This window comes from Microtus oregoni, unplaced genomic scaffold (genome assembly GCF_018167655.1).
Source record: "Microtus oregoni isolate MIOR12 unplaced genomic scaffold, Mior012 000034F_ref0000314, whole genome shotgun sequence".
NCBI lineage: Eukaryota > Metazoa > Chordata > Mammalia > Rodentia > Cricetidae > Microtus > Microtus oregoni.
This window is the reverse complement of record NW_024543093.1, coordinates 5,462,156-5,473,732: the sequence shown is the minus strand read 5'-3', so window position 1 is coordinate 5,473,732 and position 11,577 is coordinate 5,462,156.

Here is an 11,577-nt window from a genome sequence, read left to right as displayed (position 1 = left end):
CCAGAGCTGTTGAACCCAGCCCTGTGACAGATGTGTTTATTTACAGAACAATCAGCTCTTTAAGTGAAAGTTTTAAAATCTAGATATCTGGTCACAAGACAGTTGCAGAGCACAAACAGGTGCCCTGGAACAGGACACCAACAAAGGAGCAGAGTCAACTGGTCGCCTTACTCTGCCCACTTGTCCTTGTGTCCCCGTGCTGATTCTCACTTGCAAGGGTGAACCTTGGAGTCTTTGAGGCTGAGAACCCTGGCTAAGTGGGCCTTCTGGTCATCTGTGAAGGCATACATCACTTTCTGTGGCTTGGTGGCTTCACCGAGGGGAAGCTACCAGCCTCAGGCAAGACTCCTTCTGAGGTTTTACAGGAAGCTCTCCTTCCCTGACCACACCTAGTTCCCTGGCCCCTCCTTGCCATGGTTGACTCCCATTATTCCTTTAAGTCCAAGCCTTGATGTTAACCTGTCACCTCTTCTAGAAGTGTCCCTTCCCATCCCATCCTTCCCCATCTTCCTAATGACTTCTTAACTTTGTAGAAGGGCCCTGTCTACTTCCTGCTGTGCTCAACACACAAGACCAAGACGGTAGCCATAACTTTGTTACTTCACCTAGAGGAGTTATATCCTCCCCCTCCCTTCCCACTCCAGCACCAGAGGAACAAATGGCAATGACTGAAGAATAAATGTACAAACGACAAAATGACAGATATCAGTGTCCCTCTTTCACTCGTTTGGGCTGGATTATTTGAGCCAGTGAACTTGTAAGACAGCAATTATTAAATTCCGGTTGAAGGGGCAGAGTCTTCTCCGTTGACCGGTCTTGGGGGGTGGGGGTGTGTGTGTGGGGGATGTATTTACCACATTGGTGTTATAATCACGAAGACCACCAGGTGGCGCCAAGTGCCCTTTGCTGGGAAGTTTCACTCTGTTCCTTCTCCAGAGCCCTGGGAGCATCTTCCAGAAGACCCGTAGATTTTCCTTTCCTTTAGAATGAAATAGTATTTATTCATCTACTTGCATGTATGTATGTGGGTGCATACGTGCCAGGAAATGTGTGTGGAGGTTGAAGCACAACTTTTGGAGTTGGTTCTCTCCTCCCACCACGTGGGTCTTGGGGATTGAACCCAGGTCCCCAGGTTTGCTTGCCAACACCTTTACCCACTGGGCCATCTCATTGTCTCCACCTCCCTCTTCTAAATGCAGGCCCATGTGTATCTGTGTGTGTGGATGTGGCGTCCAGTATCCTCCGAAATGCTGTCCTTTCGAGGCAAGGCCTCCCATGGACCTTGGGCTCCTCAGCTAGACTGGCTGGAAGCAAACCCCAGGCGGATCCACCTGTTCCTGTCTCCCCAGAGCTGATCTTGAGAGCATGTAGAACCGTGTGCATCAGTTTTATATGGGTTCAGGTCTTTATGCTTGCAGAGTGAGCACGGTCCTGATTGAACCACCTCATCAGCCTCTCCAAGTGATTTTTCTAGACTGTTTTCTAGAGTTTTCCCTAAGAACCCTAACCCCAGCCCAGCCTGTGGAAGCACGGTGGTTTCTGAGAGTTTTGGTTCGTGGAGTGGGGAAAATGGAGTGACTTTCTGGAAGGCTGCCCCAGAGAGAAGCCACTGCTTTTACAAGGTCTCTAGCACCCCTGCTGCGTCCAGTACCTGAGAGGGCAGGCCCATGCGCCTGGCCACAGGCACACCCTGCACCAAATAGATTAGAACGAGGCCTCTACCCTGTGTGCCCTTGACTGGCTGGATGTGCAAGGGCAGATAGGAAATTGTGGTCTCCTTTGGCCCTGGAGCCACTCGGAGTTCCTAATGGGGCGTATCTTCCCTTTCCTATATAGCCTCTCCCCTCCCATGAGAGAACTTCCTTCCTACACAGGCACCTTCTCCAAGAGACTTGGGTGGGTGGGTGGGTGGGGGGGGTTCTGGTTAATCCTGAGAATGATATACAATTGCCACTTCCAGATCTGGATGAGTAAGTTTATTAAGTATGTAGTAAGCCCCAGGTAAAGAAATAACTAGCAAGTAGCAGATAGACAACGGAAATATAATCAAATCATGTGTTTCAATCATCCGGCGTAGGCTGACACACACCTTTAATCCCAGCACTTGGGGCAGAGGAAGGCGGGTCTCTGTGAGTTCGAGGCCAGCCTGGTCTACACAGTGAGTTCCAGGACAGCCTGGGCTACACAGAAAAACCCTGGCTTGAAAAACAAAACAACAGAACAAACAAAAATCATTCAGCAGAAATGGACTAGGAAATTCTATCTTGGTGGAAGTAATGACAGGGAGAGACCACTAGGGGGCACCTCTGCTCGCTGTTAATCATTCCGAGCTGCTTCTGGAATCTGAACACGTCTGCCTATGATTGGTGCACTTCTTTAAATTTGCCTGCTAGGCTACAATAAAATGTTCACATTTTAAAAATAGATGCTGTGGTAGAGATTTCAAACCATCTATGCTAGACAGGTGGTCTCAACCCCAGGGTCCTGGCCTGCCTGAATTCCCTTGTTAGCATTTTCTTGGTATAGCAGGGTTTGGAAGCTCGGTCTGGGGCAGATGAGGCATTTTCTGGGAAGGAGAGGGTGGCTGGGAGGTCAGGTTGTACCAAGAGACAGGAATAGAGAAAGGAGCTATGCAGAGAAACTGGGATGTCTATGGCCATCTTGGAGACCCAGGAAAGGTAAGGTAGACCTTTCTACCTCAGAAACCCAGAGACATTGGAGTCAGAATCTTGGGGGCTCCCAGAATATCAGTCCTCTGGGTCACTTTTAGTGCAGGACTGTGGGGGTGACAGGAGGGAGAGGGCATGAGTGGCATCCGTGTGGAAGGAGTTCTCACTCTCCCGGGGCAGAGTACCCCCAAGCACCCCCTCACTCTCGTGGGCTAAGGTTGGATGCAGACCACGCTATGTACTGAGAACAGTAGAGGCTACCTCCCTACACGCCCACCCCCTGGTCAGGCCAGCTTCATAGAGGGACAGATGGCAACGTGGCTGTCAGGCCCCCTGGCCCATACCAGAAACAACTTTCTCCTCCTACACCTTCTCCTGCTTGCTACAGTCACCCCCCCCCCCCTGGAATTAAGCCAGGCTTATCTTCTGTTGTGGGATATTATTTTAACTAGGCAAAGATGTGTTACATTTGTTTATGCTGTAGAATATTACCTTAACTATGTGAAGGTGTGTTACATTTGTTTAGGCTGCATTTGTTTAACTATGTAAGGAAGATGTGTTACATTTGTTTCACCTTGTCTGCCTAAGGTTTAATAAAGAGCTGAGGCGCCAGTCACTAGGCAGAGAAAGGATAGGCAGGGCTGGCGGGCAGAGAGAATAAGTAGGAGGAAAATTTAGGCTGAAAGAGAATGAGGGAGAAAGGGAGATAAACATCCAGGGCAAGAAGCCAGGCAGCTGCCAGACAGACACAAGAAGCAGTGAAAGTAAGATATACAGAAAGGAAAGTAAAAGTCTCAAAGCAAAAGGTAGATGAAGAGAAATAGGATAATTTAAAAGAGCCAGCCAGAAACAAGCCAAAGCTAAGCCGAGCATTTATAGCTAGTAGTAACTCTCCGTGTCACGATCTGTGAGCAGGTTGGTGGCCCAGAGGAAAAAGCCTGGTAAAATCTTTATAATCTTTAGTAGTTGTCTCTTCTGTGAGCTTGTCCCCATCCACACTGGGACTTCTAGTAGGACTTTCAAGAGCCCTCAGAGGGCTTGCTCTTCCAATTCTGCCAGGTAGAGTGGGCAAGATTAGCCTCCCACACATGTCCGAGTCTCAAGAATGCCTGTGCACCTGTATCCCACGCATGTTGACACGCCCTTCTCACACGGCTGTGTGGACCAGAGCTCAGGAGGGTAGACCGAACACTCAGGCCCGTGTGTGACCCTAGGCAGAGTGCCTGGCATATTCCAGCATATTCCAGGAGACACACAGAATACATGATGTGGAAATCAAAGCTGGACGCCAACAAATGTCTGGAAGTGGAGCTCAGGCTCCAGGACCTGGTTATTACATCTGGGTCTCCATGCTTGTAGAAATGCCTCTCTTTCACGTCCTCACGAGAGTGTCCTTCTGTTTCATTACCCTGTGATGATGCTACAGGGAAACCAGATCCAAAAATAAATTCCTCCCCTCTCCCACCCCCACAAGCTTCTGAGGACGGATGACACTGGACATTCGAAGTGTTCTACCCGCTGTCCCTGATCCCAACAGCTCATATAGTGATCACAGTGCAGATACAGGAGAAAATTCCCAGCGAATTAGCGTTTGTTTTGGCAGCCTCGGGCAGCAGGATTTCAAAGCAAGGCAGCTCTCTGATTCTTCTGAGCAATCATTTAAAAGTGCTAGTGATCTCTGCACTAGATCAAAGACAAACACTGTGTGGATCAGGGGTGGGCGCTGCCCGCAGCACTGCGTCAGAGAGATAATCGTCGTAGACAGGGAGCATTCTGGAACCGCCTAGATTTGTGTGCCCCTTCCTCTGAGCAGCTTTCTCTCCTCTGTGCCCCTGCCCTTCTGCTCAGACCACTGGTAGACATCCACCCTTTAGCCTCTCCTCTCCTTTCTTCTTTGCGAGGTGAAGTCTTCCTCAGTTCCTAATTGCAGGCCCTGGGGTCTCTGCAGATAACTGCTCACTGGATGACAGACGGAGCTCCCATGGCCTAGGGTTGTCTTTTTTACAGACACACACAGGAGGCAGGTCTCTTGCTGCCAGACTTCAGACATAGCATGCAAAAGCAGACCCTGAAAAAGCCGAGGAGATTAAATCTATATTAGTTTTGGTACAGTGTGAACGTGTGTTGCAGGAAGACAGCAGGGAGCAGTGGCAATTTAATGCATTCTGCTGGGCCCCACCGGTCTTCAGGTAGCCTCCCTGGACCCTGGGGAATGTGCGAACTTTATGAGGCCTGGATGGTGAATTACCTCAGGTCCTAGGGCCTCTAGCAAGCAGATGGGAGCAGCCGGTTCCCCATGTCAGGCAAACTCTAGGGTCTGCATTCAAGACCAGGTTACCCTGAATTCTGTCGTTCAGTATCAGGAAACCCCTGGCAACCTTTCTAACTCTCCTGATCCTAGACCCTGTGGCCTGTCATATGATAATAGCAATTGTCCCCATCTGTAGAGTTGCCAAAGGATGGAGTGATTTTTTTTTTTTCCAGAACACGAGGGAGCTAACGCTACAGCTTCATTCTGCTAGCAGCTGTGCTGGAGGAGAAACTGCGCCTCTCCCTACCAGGCAGCATGAACTGCAGGCTACTCAGTCCCAGTGCTTGTCCCTGGGTGATTTGCCCCCCACAACCCCACATGATCACTGTCATCCATGCCCCCCCAGGTGAATGAAGAGAGTCATGGTCACATTGGGCGGTGTTCTTAAGTCATGTGTTCCTAAGCAGCATCTCTCTGCCTCGGAGGTTTTATCCCTTCTGTTGCTTCCAGCGTCACTGTCATGGCGGACCCCTGTGCCTGGTACTTCATCTTGGCAACTTCCCATGGCCTTTACTTTGTCCTTCTTTCTGATGCCATATCCCCTCTGCTGCCCATATGGGTCCTAGCTACTGCAGACATTGATTTCCCACCCCCAGACTCAAAAGATTCGATAGCTGAACAGGCTTCCAGGACTTCCAACGCCTACCTCCCCACCCGACCCCCAGTGCTAGAGCAGAACCTGCCCCCAGCTGTGGGAGCTCAGGCTTGGGCACACAGGGCATGGGCAGGTTGGGGACCACAGCACACATCTAGGTGGTTCCAGTTCGGTTCCCATGATTACTGCTAAGAAGGGCATTCACCTCTTAATAATGGAAGGGTGTCTCCTCAGAGCGGAGTTGGAGGTACCCCCAGTACCCTGTCCTGGAGATCGCCATCTGGTTGGCTCCTTGTCAGCAGGCTAGGGAAAGGCCTGAAAGGTTCAGTGAAGAGCTTGTTCTAAGGACAGAAGATCCAACTGAGAGCCTTGGGTCAGATATTTCATCCCCGGGCAGGAATTAAGATGATCATTCTGGAGGGATCCAGTGCTCTGTGGAGAAAGCCTATGTGTGAGATCTGACTGCTTCAGAGGACAAAGTCACAGCTGGACCATTGAGATCACTTCTACTGTTGCCCGAACCCTGAGTTGGGTGGGGCCTGTTTTGTCTAGGAGACCTTTAAGAATTCGCCCAGCTCTGCAGCCCTGACTGGGTTTGCAGACATTCACTGCAGCTGCTAGGGCTGGTTTCATCAGCTGTTTAATCACAACAGTTCCGTGCCACAGGCAGACCTGGTGTCCCCATTTCAACACAAGGAAGCTGAGGAAGTTGAAGAATCAGTAAGCAGCCAGGCATAGCTGTGTGTACCTGTGAGATAGGAGGGGCAGAGGCAGGAGGATTGCTTTACCCAGCCTGGGTAACAGAGTGAGACATCACTAAACAAAAATAAAAAAACCACCAGAAAATGAAAAAAGGCAATCTCCCAACACACACACACACACACACACACACACACACACACACACTCATACACACTCACATACTCATACACACTCACACACACTTGCACACACTCACACACACTTGCACACACACACACTCTCACACACACTCACACACACTCTCTCTCACACACACACTCACACACTCTAAACCACTAAAAGGGGAAAGGTTTTCTCAGTTACCATTACCCCTCTCTCGACTCCACAATCTTGGAGGACTCGCCTGGTGTTTGCTAGTATTTGCTTGCTTCTGTTTCTGCCCTGTCTCACCCAAATCATTTGAGATAACACAGTGTCTTGGTGAGGGTTTCTATTGCTGTGAAGAAACACCATGACCATAGTAGCTCTTAGAAAAAGAAAGCATTAAATTGTGGTGGTTCATTTATAGTTCAGAGGTTCAGTCTGTTTTCATCATGGCGGGGAACATGGCAGGCAGGCAGATATGCTGCTGGAGCATTAGCTGAGAGTCTACATCCTGCAGGCAACAGGAAGTTGACTGAGACGCAGGGTAGTATCCTGAGCATAAGAAACCTCAAAACCTGCCCTCACAGTGACACTTCTTCCAACAAGGCCACACCCACTCCAACAAGGCCTTGCTTCCTGATAGTGCTATGCCCTGCAGGAGCTCTTTTCTTCCAAACCACCTCACATTGAAGAAAGAAGAAAAGCAGGCATATGTGAAAGTCAGGGAGAAGGAAAAAAAATCGTAGCAAGTGAGATAAGGATGCCCGCAGGAAGGGTGAGATAGAGACAAGTCTGGATGGGAGTCCCCCAGAGAGAAGACAGCCAGACTCCTGGCCATCACACACGCTACTTCTTACTAAGCAAACCAAGCACTCCTGTGCCAGCACATCCATAGGCCCAAACAATGACCTACGACAGCAGCAATTGTATAAAATTAGCAGTGCAGTGTGACAGCCTGTATTGTCAACCCAACAGGACCCAGACCCATGCAGGAAGGTGTCTGTGGGCCCGCCTGTGAGGGGTTTTCTAAATGAGGTTCATTGAGGTGGGAAGAGCCACCCTAAATGTGGGTGACATCATTCCGTGGCCCGCAGTCCTAGACTGAAGACGAGACAGGCAAGGCAAGCGATCACTGCGGTCGGCTTCCTGGCTGCAGATGCCTGGTGACCCACGGCCTCTGGCTCCTGTCGCTGCCACAATGAACTGTATCCTTCAGCTATGAACCAAACTGACCCACCTTTCCTTCCTTACGTTGCCTATGGCAGGGTGTCTTTAGCACAGTGGCAGAAAAACAAGCAAGACTGGCAGAAAGGACAAGTCGGAGAGATTAAGGAACTGGCTCTTCAAGGAGAGAGAGTCGGGGCAGGTCCAGGACCTAAAGCCTGGGCCCTGACCTCCGGAGTGAGCAAAGACTGGAGAGCCAAAATTAGCTGTGTGTCGGCCAGCTCCTAGGTTAATGTGCCTGATGTTGTTGGAGCTGGGCAGGGCCTGGATAGTGTGAGTGTGTGTGGGGGGGTGGAATATGAAGAAAGCTACATTCATGGTGAGTTGGGTGGATTTTATCCGTAGGGTCAGCAGGAAGTGGAAGTGTAATTTATTATCCTCACCAGGATACTTTTTGAAAATTAAAAGGTGCAAAGAATAATTTGCAGGTATTAATTGCTCTGGCAGCCGTATAAACTGTGACCCTCCTGAGACATCCTTAGGTAGAGCCCCTGGGGAGTTCAGAGGAGAGACAGGAGGACATTCACTTTCTAGCAAGGTTGCTGCTTGTATCAGCAAGATGGTCGAATGCATATTTGCTGGTTCCCTCTGTAAGACCTCCCGAATGGCCCTGGCCGAGGAGGGAAAGTGCATGCTGGCCACCCAGCCCCTGGGTTCAGACACAGCAGGGAGTAGAGTCAAGCAGGAACTTGTTTATTTCCTTACGGCACGCAACTTATAAAACAAAACCCCATGAATCCCAGAAGTGGAAGGCGAATTAGCCAATCACATCAGCAGTCACATCCACATGGACGGCTCCTTTAGCCCCAATGGGGATCACGTGGGCATCACGTCATCTTACGCCATCCCTAACTCAAATCATCTTCTTGTGAATAAGTCAGATTTCCTCCCCGCTTGCTCCCCTTCAGCGCCACCTTGGCTGGGTGTATTCTTCACGGGCTTTGTGACGTGACTGTTTTTTAATTTTGTGCCCTTTTCTAACTGTTATGCTTTTGGTGTAGCTCTTACGCCTTTGGTGTAGCTCTTACGCCTTTGGCGCCAACTGTCCCTTTTCTGTCACTTTTTTTCCCCCCGCTAACTTGGCCACTCCAGCCTCCTATATGCTTGATTCAGCCCACACATATTATGTTTATATTTGTTTTTTTTTCTCTCTCGTGTGTGCGTGTGTAGACATGCATGTGTGTGCTGTGCATGGCACATGCGTGGAGCTCAGAGGACAACATGCCAAAGTCAGTTTCCCCCTTCCGTCATGTGCACGCTGGGAGTCCAGCTCAGGTCAGGTTTGGAGGAAAATTCCTTTACCCGCTAGGCCTTCTTTTCTTTTTTGCCAGCCCTGTGCTGGACAGTTTAGTGTCAACTGGACAGAAGCAAAAGTCATCTGAGAGGAGGAAGCCTCAATTAAGAAAATACCTCTGTAAGATCAGAGTGTGGGCATGTCTGCCGAGCATTATCTTAAATAGGGACTGATGGGGGAGGGTCCAGGTCATTGTGGGTGGAGCCACCCCTGGGCTGGTGGTCCTGAGTTCTATAATAAAGCAGGCTGAGCAAACCATGGGGAGCAAGCCAGTAAGCAGCACCCCTCCATGGTCTCTGCACCACCTCCAGGTTCCTGCCCTGCTGAGTTCCTGTCCTGATTTCCTTGATGATGAGCAGTGATGTTGGAGTGTAAGTGCTTTCACCCCCAGCTTCTCTTTCTGGTCCTGGGGTCTCACTGCAGCAATAGAAACCCTGACTAAGACAAGCCTTTCACTTGCATTTTTATATGAAAGGATAATGCAGGCTCCACAGAGAACTGAGCTGGTACAAATGCACACACACAGGCCAGTCAATTCTGTATTCTAATGGAGGAAGCCAAGGTCCCCTTCTTGTAAACAATCACTGTCCCCAGTTTTAATCTAGAAACGGTTTGAACACAAGAGCTCACGGATATCTGATTTCTAATTCTGTATCTCCTCTTCTCTGTGCCTTGCTCTTTATCTGTGGCCCATAGGTCATCTTATATTACTAAGTTCTAGAGTTGCCCCAATCGTTTTAGCGTTCATATAATGTTCCATGGAGCTGGACGGTGGTGGTGCACGCTGGGATTAAAGGTGTACATAACCGCATCTGGCATTGAGGTTGTTTTTACTATCTCCCCATCACTAATACCAGCACTGATACCTGCTTACAGAGGGAAGTGTGCATGGAATGACCCCCTGAGATGGCACGGCTGAGTAGAAGGGCCTCTAAATTTATGATTTGTTTTGAGACAGGGTCTCACATCACCCAGGCTGGCCTCAAATCTTGCTATATAGTTGAGGATGGTCTTGAACTCCTAATTCTCCCCCCTCCCCACCTCCGCTACCTTCCCAGGTGCTGGGATACAGAGTGTGCAGCCATGTTTGACTACACCTTGGTTTTCAGTAATATTGCCAACTCGCTTTCCACAGTGAGGGAGTTCATTCTGCTTGTTCTGTCATGTCCTAGGCATATACAGCTGATGACAAGGGAGACTAACAGAGATTACGGAATGTTGGGCAGAGTACTGAGAAATCCATGGGAGTGAGGGGGGCTTGGGAGAGTAGAGTAGGATGTGGGTAGTGTTGAAGAGGTGACAGGATGGCTTGAGGTGAACCAGGTGGAGACATCCAAAAGCTGGGGAGTATGGGACTGGTACGGGGGAGCTGTTGTGGCCTGGAGAAACAAGCCAATAAAGTCCTGTAGGGGTACGTGTGTGTGTGCGCACGTGCGTGCACACATGTGTGTGCACATGGATGCAGCCTTGAGTCCTGTGGGGTAACCCAGGAAAAGTAGTTGGAAGGGGGCAGGCCCTGGATTGGGCTGGGACAAGCCAGGAGCCTTGGGGTGTGGGTGTGGGACTCAGGTGCTGTCCCTGAGCTTGAATACTTACCTGAGGCCTCCCCTCTATCCCAGCTTTGGACGTGAGGGATGCTGGGGGTTCAGACCTGACTTTGGTAAGCAGATTGAAGGGATGATCTCAGAAAGAAGGAAGAAATGGGTAAAGGGGTGCCTGGGGGTAGGGGGAAATCCTGCGGTCAGTGTACACCAAGAACTTTCTAGTTGAAGGAACTAGTGACCATTACCTGGCACCTGGAGGCCTCTGGTATAATAAAGCCCCAAGGCTCAGATGGCATGCAAGTGGAGGAAACAATAATAGAAAGTCGGGGTGTCTGCTCATTGGCTGTCTCCTAGCAGCACTGCGTTCACCACAGGGTAAGCGTTCTAGATGTGGCATCAAATTATACAGGAGCACGCTATTCTAGAATGCCTGTGTGAGTGGATGGGCATCTCTTAGAAGATGAAGCGAAATTACTCCCTCTTCCATTTCCAGGTAGCTGGTGGCAGGCATCCATTGTGGTAATAGATTTTGAGGGCTTTGCTGTGGTCACTTCTCATTATCAAAGTCAAGTCTGGCAGATGGGCTGAGACACAGTGAGCCTAGCTCCATGTCACCATCTTTTATACAAGGTGTCACCCACAGTCCCTCAGAATCTCAGAGGGGTGTGTGCTCTCCGGAGAACATTGACAGCGCCTGCCTTCCTCTCCTTCTGAGTCCTCCCCACCTGTGAAAACTCAAGTTCATTTTCTGATGTACAAAAAAAAACCCTTAAGGGCTTTAATTTGAGCTCTTTCTCCCAAGCTGTTCTTCCACTTACCTGAGCCTTTCTTATCCACACACCTCACTTCCTGGCCTCTTGGGTGTCACAGAAAGCACCTTCCATGCCAGTGCCTGGGGTCTGTTCAGTTCCCCGGGAGGGCTCAGGTTCCTTTGGCCCACACCCAAGTGCTATGTCTGAAACTCAAGGCCTCTTAGGCCAGCGGTTGTCAACCTGTGGGCCACAGCCCCTTTGGGGGTTGCATATTAGATATCTTGTGTATCAGATGCTTAGATTACAACTGATAGCAGTAGCAAAATTGCAGTTATGTAGTAG